The sequence below is a fragment of the Parasteatoda tepidariorum genome, chromosome 8 (assembly GCF_982258835.1).
Source record: "Parasteatoda tepidariorum strain Cologne lab strain chromosome 8, Ptep-v5.0, whole genome shotgun sequence".
Taxonomy (NCBI): domain Eukaryota; kingdom Metazoa; phylum Arthropoda; class Arachnida; order Araneae; family Theridiidae; genus Parasteatoda; species Parasteatoda tepidariorum.
Window position 1 is genome coordinate 22,634,452 of NC_141762.1, and position 16,973 is coordinate 22,651,424.

The window sequence follows — 16,973 nt, forward strand, 5'->3', positions numbered from 1 at the left end:
AAAAAGTAGTTGCCGCACGTTTTTTTTAAAGATATGATTATTTTCCTGAAAAAATGTCGAAACTGCTTCCGTTTATTTCTACATCAAACATTGGTCTTTAAAAAGTGTGAAACTATAGCTATATTCTTAAGCACCTGGTCAATAAGTAAACTTTCTGAACCGGCAGGAAATAAAAATAGTATTTCGAAATCATTCGAAAGCAGTAGTGTTGCGGCACGGTGGTCTAGGGGTATGATTCTCGCTTAGGGTGCGAGAGGTCCCGGGTTCAATTCTCGGCCGTGCCCTTGTTTTTGTTTTGCAAAAAGTAGTTGCCGCACGTTTTTTTTAAAGATATGATTATTTTCCAGAAAAATGTCAATATTTCTTCCGTTTATTTCTACATCAAACATTGGTCTTTAAAAAGTGTGAAACTATAGCTATATTCTTAAGCACCTGGTCAATAAGTAAACTTTCTGAACCGGCAGGAAATAAAATTAGTATTTCGAAATCATTCGAAAGCAGTAGTGTTGCGGCACGGTGGTCTAGGGGTATGATTCTCGCTTAGGGTGCGATAGGTCCCGGGTTCAATTCCCGGTCGTGCCCTTGTTTTTGTTTTGGAAAAAGTAGTTGTCGAAAGTTTTTTTTTTAAAGATATGATTATTTTCCTGAAAAATGTCAAAACTGCTTCCGTTTATTTCTACATCAAACATTGGTCTTTAAAAAGTGTGAAACTATAGCTATATTCTTAAGCACCTGGTCAATAAGTAAACTTTCTGAACCGGCAGGAAATAAAATTAGTATTTCGAAATCATTCGAAAACAGTAGTGTTGCGGCACGGTGGTCTAGGTGTATGATTCCCGCTTAGGGTGCGAGAGGTCCCGGGTTCAATTCCCGGTCGTGCCCTTGTTTTTGTTTTGGTAAAAGGAGTTGTCGCACGTTTTTTTTTTTAAAGATATGATTATTTTCCTGAAAAATGTCAAAACTGCTTCCGTTTATTTCTACATCAAACATTGGTCTTTAAAAAGTGTGAAACTATAGCTATATTCTTAAGCACCTGGTCAATAAGTAAACTTTCTGAACCGGCAGGAAATTAAATTAGTATTTCGAAATCATTCGAAAGCAGTAGTGTTGCGGCACGGTGGTCTAGGGGTATGATTCTCGCTTAGGGTGCGAGAGGTCCCGGGTTCAATTCCCAGCCGTGCCCTTGTTTTTGTTTTGCAAAAAGTAGTTGCCGCACGTTTTTTTTTAAAGATATGATTATTTTCCTGAAAAATGTCAAAACTGCTTCCGTTTATTTCTATATCAAACATTGGTCTTTAAAAAGTGTGAAACTATAGCTATATTCTTAAGCACCTGGTCAATAAGTAAACTTTCTGAACCGGCAGGAAATAAAAATAGTATTTCGATATCATTCGAAAGCAATAGTGTTGCGGCACGGTGGTCTAGGGGTATGATTCTCGCTTAGGGTGCGAGAGGTCCCGGGTTCAATTCCCGGCCGTGCCCTTGTTTTTGTTTTGCAAAAAGTAGTTGCCGCACGTTTTTTTTTAAAGATATGATTATTTTCCTGAAAAATGTCAAAACTGCTTCCGTTTATTTCTACATCAAACATTGGTCTTTAAAAAGTGTGAAACTATAGCTATATTCTTAAGCACCTGGTCAATAAGTAAACTTTCTGAACCGGCAGGAAATAAAAATAGTATTTCGATATCATTCGAAAGCAATAGTGTTGCGGCACGGTGGTCTAGGGGTATGATTCTCGCTTAGGGTGCGAGAGGTCCCGGGTTCAATTCCCGGCCGTGCCCTTGTTTTTGTTTTGCAAAAAGTAGTTGCCGCACGTTTTTTTTAAAGATATGATTATTTTCCTGAAAAATGTCAAAACTGCCTCCGTTTATTTCTACATCAAACATTGGTCTTTAAAAAGTGTGAAACTATAGCTATATTCTTAAGCACCTGGTCAATAAGTAAACTTTCTGAACCGGCAGGAAATAAAATTAGTATTTCGAAATCATTCGAAAGCAGTAGTGTTGCGGCACGGTGGTCTAGGGGTATGATTCTCGCTTAGGGTGCGAGAGGTCCTGGGTTCAATTCCCGGCCGTGCCCTTGTTTTTGTTTTGCAAAAAGTAGTTGCCGCACGTTTTTTTTAAAGATATGATTATTTTCCTGAAAAATGTCAAAACTGCCTCCGTTTATTTCTACATCAAACATTGGTCTTTAAAAAGTGTGAAACTATAACTATATTCTTAAGCACCTGGTCAATAAGTAAACTTTCTGAACCGGCAGGAAATAAAAATAGTATTTCGATATCATTCGAAAGCAATAGTGTTGCGGCACGGTGGTCTAGGGGTATGATTCTCGCTTAGGGTGCGAGAGGTCCCGGGTTCAATTCCCGGTCGTGCCCTTGTTTTTGTTTTGCAAAAAGTAGTTGCCGCACGTTTTTTTTAAAGATATGATTATTTTCCTGAAAAATGTCAAAACTGCTTCCGTTTATTTCTACATCAAACATTGGTCTTTAAAAAGTGTGAAACTATAGCTATATTCTTAAGCACCTGGTCAATAAGTAAACTTTCTGAACCGGCACGAAATAAAAATAGTATTTCGAAATCATTCGAAAGCAGTAGTGTTGCGGCACGGTGGTCTAGGGGTATGATTCTCGCTTAGGGTGCGAGAGGTCCCGGGTTCAATTCCCGGCCGTGCCCTTGTTTTTGTTTTGCAAAAAGTAGTTGCCGCACGTTTTTTTTTAAAGATATGATTATTTTCCTGAAAAATGTCAAAACTGCTTCCGTTTATTTCTACATCAAACATTGGTCTTTAAAAAGTGTGAAACTATAGCTATATTCTTAAGCACCTGGTCAATAAGTAAACTTTCTGAACCGGCAGGAAATAAAAATAGTATTTCGAAATCATTCGAAAGCAGTAGTGTTGCGGCACGGTGGTCTAGGGGTATGATTCTCGCTTAGGGTGCGAGAGGTCCCGGGTTCAATTCCCGGCCGTGCCCTTGTTTTTGTTTTGCAAAAAGTAGTTGCCGCAAGTTTTTTTTTAAAGATATGATTATTTTCCTGAAAAATGTCAATATTTCTTCCGTTTATTTCTACATCAAACATTGGTCTTTAAAAAGTGTGAAACTATAGCTATATTCTTAAGCACCTGGTCAATAAGTAAACTTTCTGAACCGGCAGGAAATAAAAATAGTATTTCGAAATCATTCGAAAGCAGTAGTGTTGCGGCACGGTGGTCTAGGGGTATGATTCTCGCTTAGGGTGCGAGAGGTCCCGGGTTCAATTCCCGGCCGTGCCCTTGTTTTTGTTTTGCAAAAAGTAGTTGCCGCACGTTTTTTTTTAAAGATATGATTATTTTCCTGAAAAATGTCAAAACTGCTTCCGTTTATTTCTACATCAAACATTGGTCTTTAAAAAGTGTGAAACTATAGCTATATTCTTAAGCACCTGGTCAATAAGTAAACTTTCTGAACCGGCAGGAAATAAAAATAGTATTTCGAAATCATTCGAAAGCAGTAGTGTTGCGGCACGGTGGTCTAGGGGTATGATTCTCGCTTAGGGTGCGAGAGGTCCCGGGTTCAATTCCCGGCCGTGCCCTTGTTTTTGTTTTGCAAAAAGTAGTTGCCGCACGTTTTTTTTTAAAGATATGATTATTTTCCTGAAAAATGTCAAAACTGCTTCCGTTTATTTCTACATCAAACATTGGTCTTTAAAAAGTGTGAAACTATAGCTATATTCTTAAGCACCTGGTCAATAAGTAAACTTTCTGAACCGGCAGGAAATAAAAATAGTATTTCGAAATCATTCGAAAGCAGTAGTGTTGCGGCACGGTGGTCTAGGGGTATGATTCTCGCTAAGGGTGCGAGAGGTCACGGGTTCAATTCCCGGCCGTGCCCTTGTTTTTGTTTTGCAAAAAGTAGTTGCCGCACGTTTTTTTTAAAGATATGATTATTTTCCTGAAAAATGTCAAAACTGCTTCCGTTTATTTCTACATCAAACATTGGTCTTTAAAAAGTGTGAAAATATAGCTATATTCTTAAGCACCTGGTCAATAAGTAAACTTTCTGAACCGGCAGGAAATAAAAATAGTATTTCGATATCATTCGAAAGCAATAGTGTTGCGGCACGGTGGTCTAGGGGTATGATTCTCGCTTAGGGTGCGAGAGGTCCCGGGTTCAATTCCCGGCCGTGTCCTTGTTTTTGTTTTGTAAAAAGAAGTTGCCGCACGTTTTTTTTAAAGATATGATTATTTTCCTAAAAAATGTCAAAACTGCTTCCGTTTATTTCTACATCAAACATTGGTCTTTAAAAAGTGTGAAACTATAGCTATATTCTTAAGCACCTGGTCAATAAGTAAACTTTCTGAACCGGCAGGGAATAAAAATAGTATTTCGAAATCATTCGAAAGCAGTAGCGTTGCGGCACGGTGGTCTAGGGGTATGATTCTCGCTTAGGGTGCGAGAGGTCCCGGGTTCAATTCCCGGCCGTGCCCTTGTTTTTGTTTTGCAAAAAGTAGTTGCCGCACGTTTTTTTTTAAAGATATGATTATTTTCCTGAAAAATGTCAAAACTGCTTCCGTTTATTTCTACATCAAACATTGGTCTTTAAAAAGTGTGAAACTATAGCTATATTCTTAAGCACCTGGTCAATAAGTAAACTTTCTGAACCGGCAGGAAATAAAAATAGTATTTCGATATCATTCGAAAGCAATAGTGTTGCGGCACGGTGGTCTAGGGGTATGATTCTCGCTTAGGGTGCGAGAGGTCCCGGGTTCAATTCCCGGCCGTGCCCTTGTTTTTGTTTTGCAAAAAGTAGTTGCCGCACGTTTTTTTTAAAGATATGATTATTTTCCTGAAAAATGTCAAAACTGCCTCCGTTTATTTCTACATCAAACATTGGTCTTTAAAAAGTGTGAAACTATAGCTATATTCTTAAGCACCTGGTCAATAAGTAAACTTTCTGAACCGGCAGGAAATAAAATTAGTATTTCGAAATCATTCGAAAGCAGTAGTGTTGCGGCACGGTGGTCTAGGGGTATGATTCTCGCTTAGGGTGCGAGAGGTCCTGGGTTCAATTCCCGGCCGTGCCCTTGTTTTTGTTTTGCAAAAAGTAGTTGCCGCACGTTTTTTTTAAAGATATGATTATTTTCCTGAAAAATGTCAAAACTGCCTCCGTTTATTTCTACATCAAACATTGGTCTTTAAAAAGTGTGAAACTATAGCTATATTCTTAAGCACCTGGTCAATAAGTAAACTTTCTGAACCGGCAGGAAATAAAAATAGTATTTCGAAATCATTCGAAAGCAGTAGTGTTGCGGCACGGTGGTCTAGGGGTATGATTCTCGCTTAGGGTGCGAGAGGTCCCGGGTTCAATTCCCGGCCGTGCCCTTGTTTTTGTTTTGCAAAAAGTAGTTGCCCTGAAAAATGTCAAAACTGCTTCCGTTTATTTCTGCATCAAACATTGGTCTTTAAAAAGTGTGAAACTATAACTATATTCTTAAGCACCTGGTCAATAAGTAAACTTTCTGAACCGGCAGGAAATAAAAATAGTATTTCGATATCATTCGAAAGCAATAGTGTTGCGGCACGGTGGTCTAGGGGTATGATTCTCGCTTAGGGTGCGAGAGGTCCCGGGTTCAATTCCCGGCCGTGCCCTTGTTTTTGTTTTGCAAAAAGTAGTTGCCGCACGTTTTTTTTTAAAGATATGATTATTTTCCTGAAAAATGTCAAAACTGCTTCCGTTTATTTCTACATCAAACATTGGTCTTTAAAAAGTGTGAAACTATAGCTATATTCTTAAGCACCTGGTCAATAAGTAAACTTTCTGAACCGGCACGAAATAAAAATAGTATTTCGAAATCATTCGAAAGCAGTAGTGTTGCGGCACGGTGGTCTAGGGGTATGATTCTCGCTTAGGGTGCGAGAGGTCCCGGGTTCAATTCCCGGCCGTGCCCTTGTTTTTGTTTTGCAAAAAGTAGTTGCCGCACGTTTTTTTTTAAAGATATGATTATTTTCCTGAAAAATGTCAAAACTGCTTCCGTTTATTTCTACATCAAACATTGGTCTTTAAAAAGTGTGAAACTATAGCTATATTCTTAAGCACCTGGTCAATAAGTAAACTTTCTGAACCGGCAGGAAATAAAAATAGTATTTCGAAATCATTCGAAAGCAGTAGTGTTGCGGCACGGTGGTCTAGGGGTATGATTCTCGCTTAGGGTGCGAGAGGTCCCGGGTTCAATTCCCGGCCGTGCCCTTGTTTTTGTTTTGCAAAAAGTAGTTGCCGCAAGTTTTTTTTTAAAGATATGATTATTTTCCTGAAAAATGTCAATATTTCTTCCGTTTATTTCTACATCAAACATTGGTCTTTAAAAAGTGTGAAACTATAGCTATATTCTTAAGCACCTGGTCAATAAGTAAACTTTCTGAACCGGCAGGAAATAAAAATAGTATTTCGAAATCATTCGAAAGCAGTAGTGTTGCGGCACGGTGGTCTAGGGGTATGATTCTCGCTTAGGGTGCGAGAGGTCCCGGGTTCAATTCCCGGCCGTGCCCTTGTTTTTGTTTTGCAAAAAGTAGTTGCCGCACGTTTTTTTTTAAAGATATGATTATTTTCCTGAAAAATGTCAAAACTGCTTCCGTTTATTTCTACATCAAACATTGGTCTTTAAAAAGTGTGAAACTATAGCTATATTCTTAAGCACCTGGTCAATAAGTAAACTTTCTGAACCGGCAGGAAATAAAAATAGTATTTCGAAATCATTCGAAAGCAGTAGTGTTGCGGCACGGTGGTCTAGGGGTATGATTCTCGCTAAGGGTGCGAGAGGTCACGGGTTCAATTCCCGGCCGTGCCCTTGTTTTTGTTTTGCAAAAAGTAGTTGCCGCACGTTTTTTTTAAAGATATGATTATTTTCCTGAAAAATGTCAAAACTGCTTCCGTTTATTTCTACATCAAACATTGGTCTTTAAAAAGTGTGAAACTATAGCTATATTCTTAAGCACCTGGTCAATAAGTAAACTTTCTGAACCGGCAGGAAATAAAAATAGTATTTCGATATCATTCGAAAGCAATAGTGTTGCGGCACGGTGGTCTAGGGGTATGATTCTCGCTTAGGGTGCGAGAGGTCCCGGGTTCAATTCCCGGCCGTGCCCTTGTTTTTGTTTTGTAAAAAGAAGTTGCCGCACGTTTTTTTTAAAGATATGATTATTTTCCTAAAAAATGTCAAAACTGCTTCCGTTTATTTCTACATCAAACATTGGTCTTTAAAAAGTGTGAAACTATAGCTATATTCTTAAGCACCTGGTCAATAAGTAAACTTTCTGAACCGGCAGGAAATAAAAATAGTATTTCGAAATCATTCGAAAGCAGTAGCGTTGCGGCACGGTGGTCTTGGGGTATGATTCTCGCTTAGGGTGCGAGAGGTCCCGGGTTCAATTCCCTGCCGTGCCCTTGTTTTTGTTTTGCAAAAAGTAGTTGCCGCACGTTTTTTTTAAAGATATGATTATTTTCCTGAAAAATGTCAATATTTCTTCCGTTTATTTCTACATCAAACATTGGTCTTTAAAAAGTGTGAAACTATAGCTATATTCTTAAGCACCTGGTCAATAAGTAAACTTTCTGAACCGGCAGGAAATAAAAATAGTATTTCGAAATCATTCGAAAGCAGTAGTGTTGCGGCACGGTGGTCTAGGGGTATGATTCTCGCTTAGGGTGCGAGAGGTCCCGGGTTCAATTCCCGGCCGTGCCCTTGTTTTTGTTTTGCAAAAAGTAGTTGCCGCACGTTTTTTTTTAAAGATATGATTATTTTCCTGAAAAATGTCAATATTTCTTCCGTTTATTTCTACATCAAACATTGGTCTTTAAAAAGTGTGAAACTATAGCTATATTCTTAAGCACCTGGTCAATAAGTAAACTTTCTGAACCGGCAGGAAATAAAAATAGTATTTCGAAATCATTCGAAAGCAGTAGTGTTGCGGCACGGTGGTCTAGGGGTATGATTCTCGCTTAGGGTGCGAGAGGTCCCGGGTTCAATTCCCGGCTGTGCCCTTGTTTTTGTTTTGCAAAAAGTAGTTGCCGCACGTTTTTTTTAAAGATATGATTATTTTCCTGAAAAATGTCAAAACTGCTTCCGTTTATTTCTACATCAAACATTGGTCTTTAAAAAGTGTGAAACTATAGCTATATTCTTAAGCACCTGGTCAATAAGTAAACTTTCTGAACCGGCAGGAAATAAAAATAGTATTTCGAAATCATTCGAAAGCAGTAGTGTTGCGGCACGGTGGTCTAGGGGTATGATTCTCGCTTAGGGTGCGAGAGGTCCCGGGTTCAATTCCCGGCCGTGCCCTTGTTTTTGTTTTGCAAAAAGTAGTTGCCGCACGTTTTTTTTTAAAGATATGATTATTTTCCTGAAAAATGTCAAAACTGCTTCCGTTTATTTCTGCATCAAACATTGGTCTTTAAAAAGTGTGAAACTATAACTATATTCTTAAGCACCTGGTCAATAAGTAAACTTTCTGAACCGGCACGAAATAAAAATAGTATTTCGAAATCATTCGAAAGCAGTAGTGTTGCGGCACGGTGGTCTAGGGGTATGATTCTCGCTTAGGGTGCGAGAGGTCCCGGGTTCAATTCCCGGCCGTGCCCTTGTTTTTGTTTTGCAAAAAGTAGTTGCCGCACGTTTTTTTTTAAAGATATGATTATTTTCCTGAAAAATGTCAATATTTCTTCCGCTTATTTCTACATCAAACATTGGTCTTTAAAAAGTGTGAAACTATAGCTATATTCTTAAGCACCTGGACAATAAGTAAACTTTCTGAACCGGCAGGAAATAAAAATAGTATTTCGAAATCATTCGAAAGCAGTAGTGTTGCGGCACGGTGGTCTAGGGGTATGATTCTCGCTTAGGGTGCGAGAGGTCCCGGGTTCAATTCCCGGCCGTGCCCTTGTTTTTGTTTTGCAAAAAGTAGTTGCCGCACGTTTTTTTTTAAAGATATGATTATTTTCCTGAAAAATGTCAAAACTGCTTCCGTTTATTTCTACATCAAACATTGGTCTTTAAAAAGTGTGAAACTATAGCTATATTCTTAAGCACCTGGTCAATAAGTAAACTTTCTGAACCGGCAGGAAATAAAAATAGTATTTCGAAATCATTCGAAAGCAGTAGTGTTGCGGCACGGTGGTCTAGGGGTATGATTCTCGCTTAGGGTGCGAGAGGTCCCGGGTTCAATTCCCGGCCGTGCCCTTGTTTTTGTTTTGCAAAAAGTAGTTGCCGCAAGTTTTTTTTTAAAGATATGATTATTTTCCTGAAAAATGTCAATATTTCTTCCGTTTATTTCTACATCAAACATTGGTCTTTAAAAAGTGTGAAACTAAAGCTATATTCTTAAGCACCTGGTCAATAAGTAAACTTTCTGAACCGGCAGGAAATAAAAATAGTATTTCGAAATCATTCGAAAGCAGTACTGTTGCGGCACGGTGGTCTAGGGGTATGATTCTCGCTAAGGGTGCGAGAGGTCACGGGTTCAATTCCCGGCCGTGCCCTTGTTTTTGTTTTGCAAAAAGTAGTTGCCGCACGTTTTTTTTTAAAGATATGATTATTTTCCTGAAAAATGTCAAAACTGCTTCCGTTTATTTCTACATCAAACATTGGTCTTTAAAAAGTGTGAAACTATAGCTATATTCTTAAGCACCTGGTCAATAAGTAAACTTTCTGAACCGGCAGGAAATAAAAATAGTATTTCGATATCATTCGAAAGCAATAGTGTTGCGGCACGGTGGTCTAGGGGTATGATTCTCGCTTAGGGTGCGAGAGGTCCCGGGTTCAATTCCCGGCCGTGCCCTTGTTTTTGTTTTGTAAAAAGAAGTTGCCGCACGTTTTTTTTAAAGATATGATTATTTTCCTAAAAAATGTCAAAACTGCTTCCGTTTATTTCTACATCAAACATTGGTCTTTAAAAAGTGTGAAACTATAGCTATATTCTTAAGCACCTGGTCAATAAGTAAACTTTCTGAACCGGCAGGAAATAAAAATAGTATTTCGAAATCATTCGAAAGCAGTAGCGTTGCGGCACGGTGGTCTAGGGGTATGATTCTCGCTTAGGGTGCGAGAGGTCCCGGGTTCAATTCCCTGCCGTGCCCTTGTTTTTGTTTTGCAAAAAGTAGTTGCCGCACGTTTTTTTTTAAAGATATGATTATTTTCCTGAAAAATGTCAATATTTCTTCCGTTTATTTCTACATCAAACATTGGTCTTTAAAAAGTGTGAAACTATAGCTATATTCTTAAGCACCTGGTCAATAAGTAAACTTTCTGAACCGGCAGGAAATAAAAATAGTATTTCGAAATCATTCGAAAGCAGTAGTGTTGCGGCACGGTGGTCTAGGGGTATGATTCTCGCTTAGGGTGCGAGAGGTCCCGGGTTCAATTCCCGGCCGTGCCCTTGTTTTTGTTTTGCAAAAAGTAGTTGCCGCACGTTTTTTTTAAAGATATGATTATTTTCCTGAAAAATGTCAAAACTGCTTCCGTTTATTTCTACATCAAACATTGGTCTTTAAAAAGTGTGAAACTATAGCTATATTCTTAAGCACCTGGTCAATAAGTAAACTTTCTGAACCGGCAGGAAATAAAAATAGTATTTCGAAATCATTCGAAAGCAGTAGTGTTGCGGCACGGTGGTCTAGGGGTATGATTCTCGCTTAGGGTGCGAGAGGTCCCGGGTTCAATTCCCGGCCGTGCCCTTGTTTTTGTTTTGCAAAAAGTAGTTGCCGCACGTTTTTTTTTAAAGATATGATTATTTTCCTGAAAAATGTCAAAACTGCTTCCGTTTATTTCTACATCAAACATTGGTCTTTAAAAAGTGTGAAACTATAGCTATATTCTTAAGCACCTGGTCAATAAGTAAACTTTCTGAACCGGCAGGAAATAAAAATAGTATTTCGAAATCATTCGAAAGCAGTAGTGTTGCGGCACGGTGGTCTAGGGGTATGATTCTCGCTAAGGGTGCGAGAGGTCACGGGTTCAATTCCCGGCCGTGCCCTTGTTTTTGTTTTGCAAAAAGTAGTTGCCGCACGTTTTTTTTTAAAGATATGATTATTTTCCTGAAAAATGTCAAAACTGCTTCCGTTTATTTCTACATCAAACATTGGTCTTTAAAAAGTGTGAAACTATAGCTATATTCTTAAGCACCTGGTCAATAAGTAAACTTTCTGAACCGGCAGGAAATAAAAATAGTATTTCGAAATCATTCGAAAGCAGTAGTGTTGCGGCACGGTGGTCTAGGGGTATGATTCTCGCTAAGGGTGCGAGAGGTCACGGGTTCAATTCCCGGCCGTGCCCTTGTTTTTGTTTTGCAAAAAGTAGTTGCCGCACGTTTTTTTTTAAAGATATGATTATTTTCCTGAAAAATGTCAAAACTGCTTCCGTTTATTTCTACATCAAACATTGGTCTTTAAAAAGTGTGAAACTATAGCTATATTCTTAAGCACCTGGTCAATAAGTAAACTTTCTGAACCGGCAGGAAATAAAAATAGTATTTCGATATCATTCGAAAGCAATAGCGTTGCGGCACGGTGGTCTAGGGGTATGATTCTCGCTTAGGGTGCGAGAGGTCCCGGGTTCAATTCCCGGCCGTGACCTTGTTTTTGTTTTGTAAAAAGAAGTTGCCGCACGTTTTTTTTTAAAGATATGATTATTTTCCTAAAAAATGTCAAAACTGCTTCCGTTTATTTCTACATCAAACATTGGTCTTTAAAAAGTGTGAAACTATAGCTATATTCTTAAGCACCTGGTCAATAAGTAAACTTTCTGAACCGGCAGGAAATAAAAATAGTATTTCGAAATCATTCGAAAGCAGTAGAGTTGCGGCACGGTTGTCTGGGGGTATGATTCTCGCTTCGGGTGCGAGAGTTCCCGGGTTCAATTCCCGGCCGTTCCCGAGGTTATATTTTTTGCCAAAATATATATGTTTCAAGCTTTTTAAGAAACATATGATTATTTTTCTCCTAATTAAATTCCCGCAGAAAATTTTTATTACATTGATACTTATCAAAAAATCCGTTTTCAAAATAGGTAAATCTGAAACAATAACTAAAACGTAAGACAATTTGAGTTCGTTGCATACAATTATTAGAAAATAGCAGTTGAAATAATGAAATATTATTATTTCTGTAACTTATTATCATAGCTTAGTTGTTATTCATGCTTGGGAATATTTGCTAAGCAACCCATGAGTATAGAGTTGCAAGTTACTTATAAAAAAATTTCAGAAAAAGTCGGAGTGCAGAATTAGAAACTTTACTGGACATCAATGATAAAATTTCAAATATAATTGGTAGAAATATAAAAATTTAACGAAAAATGTGTTTTACAAGCTATAGCCATTATCTAGTAATGACGACAACCAATGATGGAGTTGATGATTAACATATGGAACTAAAATGTTAAACATAAAGATTGGTGCGCTGAAGAATTTGATGAGATAAAGAATTTGATGTGCTTAAAGGACCATTTTCTTACAAGCAACACGAGGTTTTTCTTTTTTTTCTCCTTCAAAATTCTAATTTGTTCGATTTGGACTGATTGAAGGGGCCAGAGGTCTAACCTCATATTATAAAGGTTCGAATCCCAGAACGGCCGAGGTATTCTTTCATTATTTTTTTCATTATTTTTTTCATTGTCTTTTATATCTGTATGGCTCTTCTGAATTATCTGTCTTTTCTTTCCCTCTGTACTATCTGTCCTTACTGCGGGAGCAACGTTGGCCCACCTGATATGGTGCCCCTGACGGCGTGGCTAACATGCCTGCCCAACTGATACCTAAAAGACGAGTGTCAATTGAGTGGGTATTGGATTAAATTGTTTTTTCGATACTTATTACAACTTTAAATACTTTTTGTTATTTTTTTTTGCTTTCAATAGTAGTTTTTTATCCAATGTTTCGGAAAAAATTATCTATCCCCAAATTTTCTTTTATAAGCTTGCATTCTTGAAAAGTATTAAAAAATTTATAAACTGAAAAATAGGAGTTTCAGAGATAAGATGTTACCAGATGTTAATCCTGGTTTTCATCGAAATTTTTAAAAATATGAAAAGATCACGTGAGATAAAAACACGTGATCACGTGAGATAAAAACGTTTATACAATGAAAGGCTATCGTTACATAGTGTTGGAAAGTAAAATTTTCAACAAAAAAAATGCACTTATATGTCATTTTTCTCAAATGTTATTTTCTTGTCACTTCTACCGAGAAAAAAAGCAAAAATATATCAATCGATTGTACTTGAAATAAAATTTTGAAAAAATTTTAAGTCATTAAGCGGGTCATTTGTGCTACAATATCAAACAAATAATTTACACGCCTAACAAAAAAAAAAGTATTGAAATAACTTAAAAAATATACTTGGAATAAAATAAAAATAGTTTGTTTTAACTTATTAAACCGGTCATTTGTGCTACAATTTAAAAATAAAATAACTTACACGCCTTATAAAATAAGAAATATTAAAATAACATGAAAAATATACTTGAAATAAAATAAATTTCAAGTCATTAAACGGATCATTTGTGCTACAATATCAAAAAAATAATTTACACGCCTAATTAAAAAACAAATATTGAAATAAAATAAGAAAATGTACTTGAAATAAAATACAACTAATTTGGTTGAACTCATTAAATGTGTCATTTGTGCTATAATTTTTAAAAGAATAAGTTTCCCTCCTAATAAAATAAGAAAGTTTGAAATAACTTAAAAATATACTTGAAATAAAATAAAAATATTTTGTTTCAACTTATTAAACGGGCCATTCGTGCAACAATTTCAAAAAAATAATTTACATTTCCATAATATAAATTAGCATTTTATTTTGCTTGCTTCACATTAGATTTTTAATATTTGTTTTAAAAATAAGGACGCAAGAGTTAAAACCAATAATATATATGCGAAAATACATCAATACAAACTGCAAATATAGTACTATGATGTCTGCTTTTTTCCAGTCAATGGAGCTCCCAAAATATTTATATAAAAACAGATTTACGGATTAAATGTTCCCTTTTATTTGATGTCAAGTTTCGTTGAAAAAGTTAAAAGATTTTGCAATGATAAATGATCTATTTTATTCCACAAAGCTCCGCTGATTGTTTTGCATTTCCATAAATGAAGAATAAAGGCTGCTACTTTAAAGGGAAAATGGGAATCGAATATCAATGTTTCGCTTTGATTCCATTATTATTGCTCACAAAAAAGCACTATTCTTTTTTCAATTCCATTAAATTAGATATTTTAAGATCCGAACTCTTTAAAATTTATTGCAGTTATTAGAGCTCCTAAAATATTTGTCAAAATATATTTAAAAAATATTGCTTGATCAAAATTGTTTTTTCATAAAATGCTTCAAGATATGTTTAATAAAATTTCCATTTATTCAATGCATGGAGAAAAATTTCTTGTAAAAACACCGTATTATATGTTAATGACATTTCTGGTAAACATTACTACTAATAAGACCAAAACATACGGTATTTAAACCATTCATTTTGTGGTTTTTCTATTCATATGAGTAACGGTTAACCAAACATTCTTTTTTTCTAAGCTATAGTTCTTATTACCACACATTTAGTAAAAACTACAAGTCTGAAAAGTACATTAGAAAGAATATGTGGTTTTTATGCCATGCTCTAAGGTTTCATGATAAAATTACCAGATGTTACCAAATTCGACAAATTTCATCAAATAAAACCTTACTTAACAGCTAATTTTACCAAAATCATTACCCAAGCACTCCGGTAAAAATTACCAAGATTTTAGTGGTCATAAAGAGCCACAAACAGGGAAAAATTTAACACAGTCCAGAAGTTCTGACGATACTTTTGTTTTCTGTGTAGAATAAAATCAATGAATTTTTCAACAATTAAAATTTCATAATAATACTAATTTTCTTAATTTAAATACTAGGCTCGTATTCCGTTAAAACTGCCCCATGATTACTCAGAAAGTGATAATTTTTTAAAAAAGGCAACATTTCGTTTATAAAATTTATAATAAATATAATATTACGTGGCACCTTTTGTTAATAATCGTAAAGAAATGCACGATTCCCTGTATTTGGAAAATGTTCAACTGTATTTGCAAAAAAATGAAACTTAAGGCCTGGTTTCTTAGCCTGTCGTCCTAAAGGCCTGGTTTCTTAAGGCCTGGTTTCTTAGCCTGTCGTCCTAAACGTCGGCGTCAGCTGGAAATCAGCGCTAACCTCTGATTGGTTTATTTGTGAGTTTGATAGTATACGTCATCGAACGCTTATCTTGAACTTCAATTGCCGTCCAACTCAACTGCAGTTGGATTACAGCGTGACGTTAACCACAGAAGCAATGGCGGACAACATCCAACAGCACATTGAAATCAGCCAAGATTTTGATTTTGACATTAAACATAGCTTCTTCATTAAACATAGCACTCTTCATTTAGCTCAGCTATAATGTGTTTTTTCTTGAACAAAGTCATTATTTGTTCTCTAAAACACTGGTCGACAATAACAAAATCAATACAAATTCAAAATAAATATTTGTTTACGTTATTAACGCATGCGCAATGAGAGATAATGTCTGCGTTGGACCGACTGCTCACGCTGAGCTAACAAAAAAGTATTTTTTTGGCGTCAGATCTACGTCAACTTTCCGCTGACGCCCAGATAAGGCGTTAGTTCTAAGAAACCAGGCCTTGAGCTAACAAACCAGTATTTTGTTGGCGTCAGCGTGACGTTGACGTCCCGCTGACGCCCAGATAAGGCGCTTGTCCTAAGAAACCAGACCTTTAGCCTGTCGTCCTAAACGTCGGCGTCAGCTGGAAATCAGCGCTAACCTCTGATTGGTTTATTTGTGAGTTTGATAGTATACGTCATCGAACGCTTATCTTGAACTTCAATTGCCGTCCAACTCAACTGCAGTTGGATTACAGCGTGACGTTAACCACAGAAGCAATGGCGGACAACATCCAACAGCACATTGAAATCAGCCAAGATTTTGATTTTGACATTAAACATAGCTTCTTCATTAAACATAGCACTCTTCATTTAGCTCAGCTATAATGTGTTTTTTCTTGAACAAAGTCATTATTTGTTCTCTAAAACACTGGTCGACAATAACAAAATCAATACAAATTCAAAATAAATATTTGTTTACGTTATTAACGCATGCGCAATGAGAGATAATGTCTGCGTTGGACCGACTGCTCACGCTGAGCTAACAAAAAAGTATTTTTTTGGCGTCAGATCTACGTCAACTTTCCGCTGACGCCCAGATAAGGCGTTAGTTCTAAGAAACCAGGCCTTGAGCTAACAAACCAGTATTTTGTTGGCGTCAGCGTGACGTTGACGTCCCGCTGACGCCCAGATAAGGCGCTTGTCCTAAGAAACCAGACCTTAAACGTCGGCGTCAGCTGGAAATCAGCGCTAACCTCTGATTGGTTTATTTGTGAGTTTGATAGTATACGTCATCGAACGCTTATCTTGAACTTCAATTGCCGTCCAACTCAACTGCAGTTGGATTACAGCGTGACGTTAACCACAGAAGCAATGGCGGACAACATCCAACAGCACATTGAAATCAGCCAAGATTTTGATTTTGACATTAAACATAGCTTCTTCATTAAACATAGCACTCTTCATTTAGCTCAGCTATAATGTGTTTTTTCTTGGACAAAGTCATTATTTACTCTCTAAAACACTGGTCGACAATAACAAAATCAATACAAATTCAAAATAAATATTTGTTTACGTTATTAACGCATGCGCAATGAGAGATAATGTCTGCGTTGGACCGACTGCTCACGCTGAGCTAACAAAAAAGTATTTTTTTGGCGTCAGATCTACGTCAACTTTCCGCTGACGCCCAGATAAGGCGTTAGTTCTAAGAAACCAGGCCTTGAGCTAACAAACCAGTATTTTGTTGGCGTCAGCGGGACGTTGACGTCCCGCTGACGCCCAGATAAGGCGCTTGTCCTAAGAAA

At 36.9% G+C, this 16,973-nt stretch overlaps 1 protein-coding gene and 32 non-coding genes across 33 annotated transcripts in view; 32 read left to right on the forward strand and 1 right to left on the reverse strand.

Annotated features, from left to right (window-relative positions):
• The window catches only part of LOC107442117 (alpha-catulin), a 313,254-nt gene that overhangs the window by 150,607 nt on the left and 145,674 nt on the right, over positions 1-16,973 (reverse strand). The gene's annotated exons all lie outside the window — the stretch shown is intronic.
• TRNAP-AGG (transfer RNA proline (anticodon AGG)) lies at positions 213-284 on the forward strand. The gene has a single exon. It is a non-coding gene; the product is annotated as a tRNA-Pro (tRNA).
• On the forward strand, positions 511-582 carry TRNAP-AGG (transfer RNA proline (anticodon AGG)). Its single transcript has one exon. It is a non-coding gene; the product is annotated as a tRNA-Pro (tRNA).
• On the forward strand, positions 1,112-1,183 carry TRNAP-AGG (transfer RNA proline (anticodon AGG)). Its single transcript has one exon. It is a non-coding gene; the product is annotated as a tRNA-Pro (tRNA).
• Positions 1,411-1,482, forward strand: TRNAP-AGG (transfer RNA proline (anticodon AGG)). The gene has a single exon. It is a non-coding gene; the product is annotated as a tRNA-Pro (tRNA).
• Positions 1,710-1,781, forward strand: TRNAP-AGG (transfer RNA proline (anticodon AGG)). The gene has a single exon. It is a non-coding gene; the product is annotated as a tRNA-Pro (tRNA).
• On the forward strand, positions 2,008-2,079 carry TRNAP-AGG (transfer RNA proline (anticodon AGG)). Its single transcript has one exon. It is a non-coding gene; the product is annotated as a tRNA-Pro (tRNA).
• TRNAP-AGG (transfer RNA proline (anticodon AGG)) lies at positions 2,306-2,377 on the forward strand. Its single transcript has one exon. It is a non-coding gene; the product is annotated as a tRNA-Pro (tRNA).
• On the forward strand, positions 2,604-2,675 carry TRNAP-AGG (transfer RNA proline (anticodon AGG)). Its single transcript has one exon. It is a non-coding gene; the product is annotated as a tRNA-Pro (tRNA).
• Positions 2,903-2,974, forward strand: TRNAP-AGG (transfer RNA proline (anticodon AGG)). Its single transcript has one exon. It is a non-coding gene; the product is annotated as a tRNA-Pro (tRNA).
• On the forward strand, positions 3,202-3,273 carry TRNAP-AGG (transfer RNA proline (anticodon AGG)). The gene has a single exon. It is a non-coding gene; the product is annotated as a tRNA-Pro (tRNA).
• TRNAP-AGG (transfer RNA proline (anticodon AGG)) lies at positions 3,501-3,572 on the forward strand. Its single transcript has one exon. It is a non-coding gene; the product is annotated as a tRNA-Pro (tRNA).
• TRNAP-AGG (transfer RNA proline (anticodon AGG)) lies at positions 4,098-4,169 on the forward strand. The gene has a single exon. It is a non-coding gene; the product is annotated as a tRNA-Pro (tRNA).
• On the forward strand, positions 4,396-4,467 carry TRNAP-AGG (transfer RNA proline (anticodon AGG)). Its single transcript has one exon. It is a non-coding gene; the product is annotated as a tRNA-Pro (tRNA).
• TRNAP-AGG (transfer RNA proline (anticodon AGG)) lies at positions 4,695-4,766 on the forward strand. The gene has a single exon. It is a non-coding gene; the product is annotated as a tRNA-Pro (tRNA).
• TRNAP-AGG (transfer RNA proline (anticodon AGG)) lies at positions 4,993-5,064 on the forward strand. Its single transcript has one exon. It is a non-coding gene; the product is annotated as a tRNA-Pro (tRNA).
• On the forward strand, positions 5,291-5,362 carry TRNAP-AGG (transfer RNA proline (anticodon AGG)). Its single transcript has one exon. It is a non-coding gene; the product is annotated as a tRNA-Pro (tRNA).
• Positions 5,558-5,629, forward strand: TRNAP-AGG (transfer RNA proline (anticodon AGG)). The gene has a single exon. It is a non-coding gene; the product is annotated as a tRNA-Pro (tRNA).
• Positions 5,857-5,928, forward strand: TRNAP-AGG (transfer RNA proline (anticodon AGG)). Its single transcript has one exon. It is a non-coding gene; the product is annotated as a tRNA-Pro (tRNA).
• On the forward strand, positions 6,156-6,227 carry TRNAP-AGG (transfer RNA proline (anticodon AGG)). The gene has a single exon. It is a non-coding gene; the product is annotated as a tRNA-Pro (tRNA).
• Positions 6,455-6,526, forward strand: TRNAP-AGG (transfer RNA proline (anticodon AGG)). The gene has a single exon. It is a non-coding gene; the product is annotated as a tRNA-Pro (tRNA).
• TRNAP-AGG (transfer RNA proline (anticodon AGG)) lies at positions 7,052-7,123 on the forward strand. Its single transcript has one exon. It is a non-coding gene; the product is annotated as a tRNA-Pro (tRNA).
• On the forward strand, positions 7,648-7,719 carry TRNAP-AGG (transfer RNA proline (anticodon AGG)). The gene has a single exon. It is a non-coding gene; the product is annotated as a tRNA-Pro (tRNA).
• TRNAP-AGG (transfer RNA proline (anticodon AGG)) lies at positions 7,947-8,018 on the forward strand. Its single transcript has one exon. It is a non-coding gene; the product is annotated as a tRNA-Pro (tRNA).
• Positions 8,245-8,316, forward strand: TRNAP-AGG (transfer RNA proline (anticodon AGG)). The gene has a single exon. It is a non-coding gene; the product is annotated as a tRNA-Pro (tRNA).
• On the forward strand, positions 8,544-8,615 carry TRNAP-AGG (transfer RNA proline (anticodon AGG)). The gene has a single exon. It is a non-coding gene; the product is annotated as a tRNA-Pro (tRNA).
• TRNAP-AGG (transfer RNA proline (anticodon AGG)) lies at positions 8,843-8,914 on the forward strand. Its single transcript has one exon. It is a non-coding gene; the product is annotated as a tRNA-Pro (tRNA).
• TRNAP-AGG (transfer RNA proline (anticodon AGG)) lies at positions 9,142-9,213 on the forward strand. Its single transcript has one exon. It is a non-coding gene; the product is annotated as a tRNA-Pro (tRNA).
• On the forward strand, positions 9,740-9,811 carry TRNAP-AGG (transfer RNA proline (anticodon AGG)). Its single transcript has one exon. It is a non-coding gene; the product is annotated as a tRNA-Pro (tRNA).
• Positions 10,038-10,109, forward strand: TRNAP-AGG (transfer RNA proline (anticodon AGG)). Its single transcript has one exon. It is a non-coding gene; the product is annotated as a tRNA-Pro (tRNA).
• On the forward strand, positions 10,337-10,408 carry TRNAP-AGG (transfer RNA proline (anticodon AGG)). Its single transcript has one exon. It is a non-coding gene; the product is annotated as a tRNA-Pro (tRNA).
• Positions 10,635-10,706, forward strand: TRNAP-AGG (transfer RNA proline (anticodon AGG)). Its single transcript has one exon. It is a non-coding gene; the product is annotated as a tRNA-Pro (tRNA).
• TRNAP-AGG (transfer RNA proline (anticodon AGG)) lies at positions 11,532-11,604 on the forward strand. Its single transcript has one exon. It is a non-coding gene; the product is annotated as a tRNA-Pro (tRNA).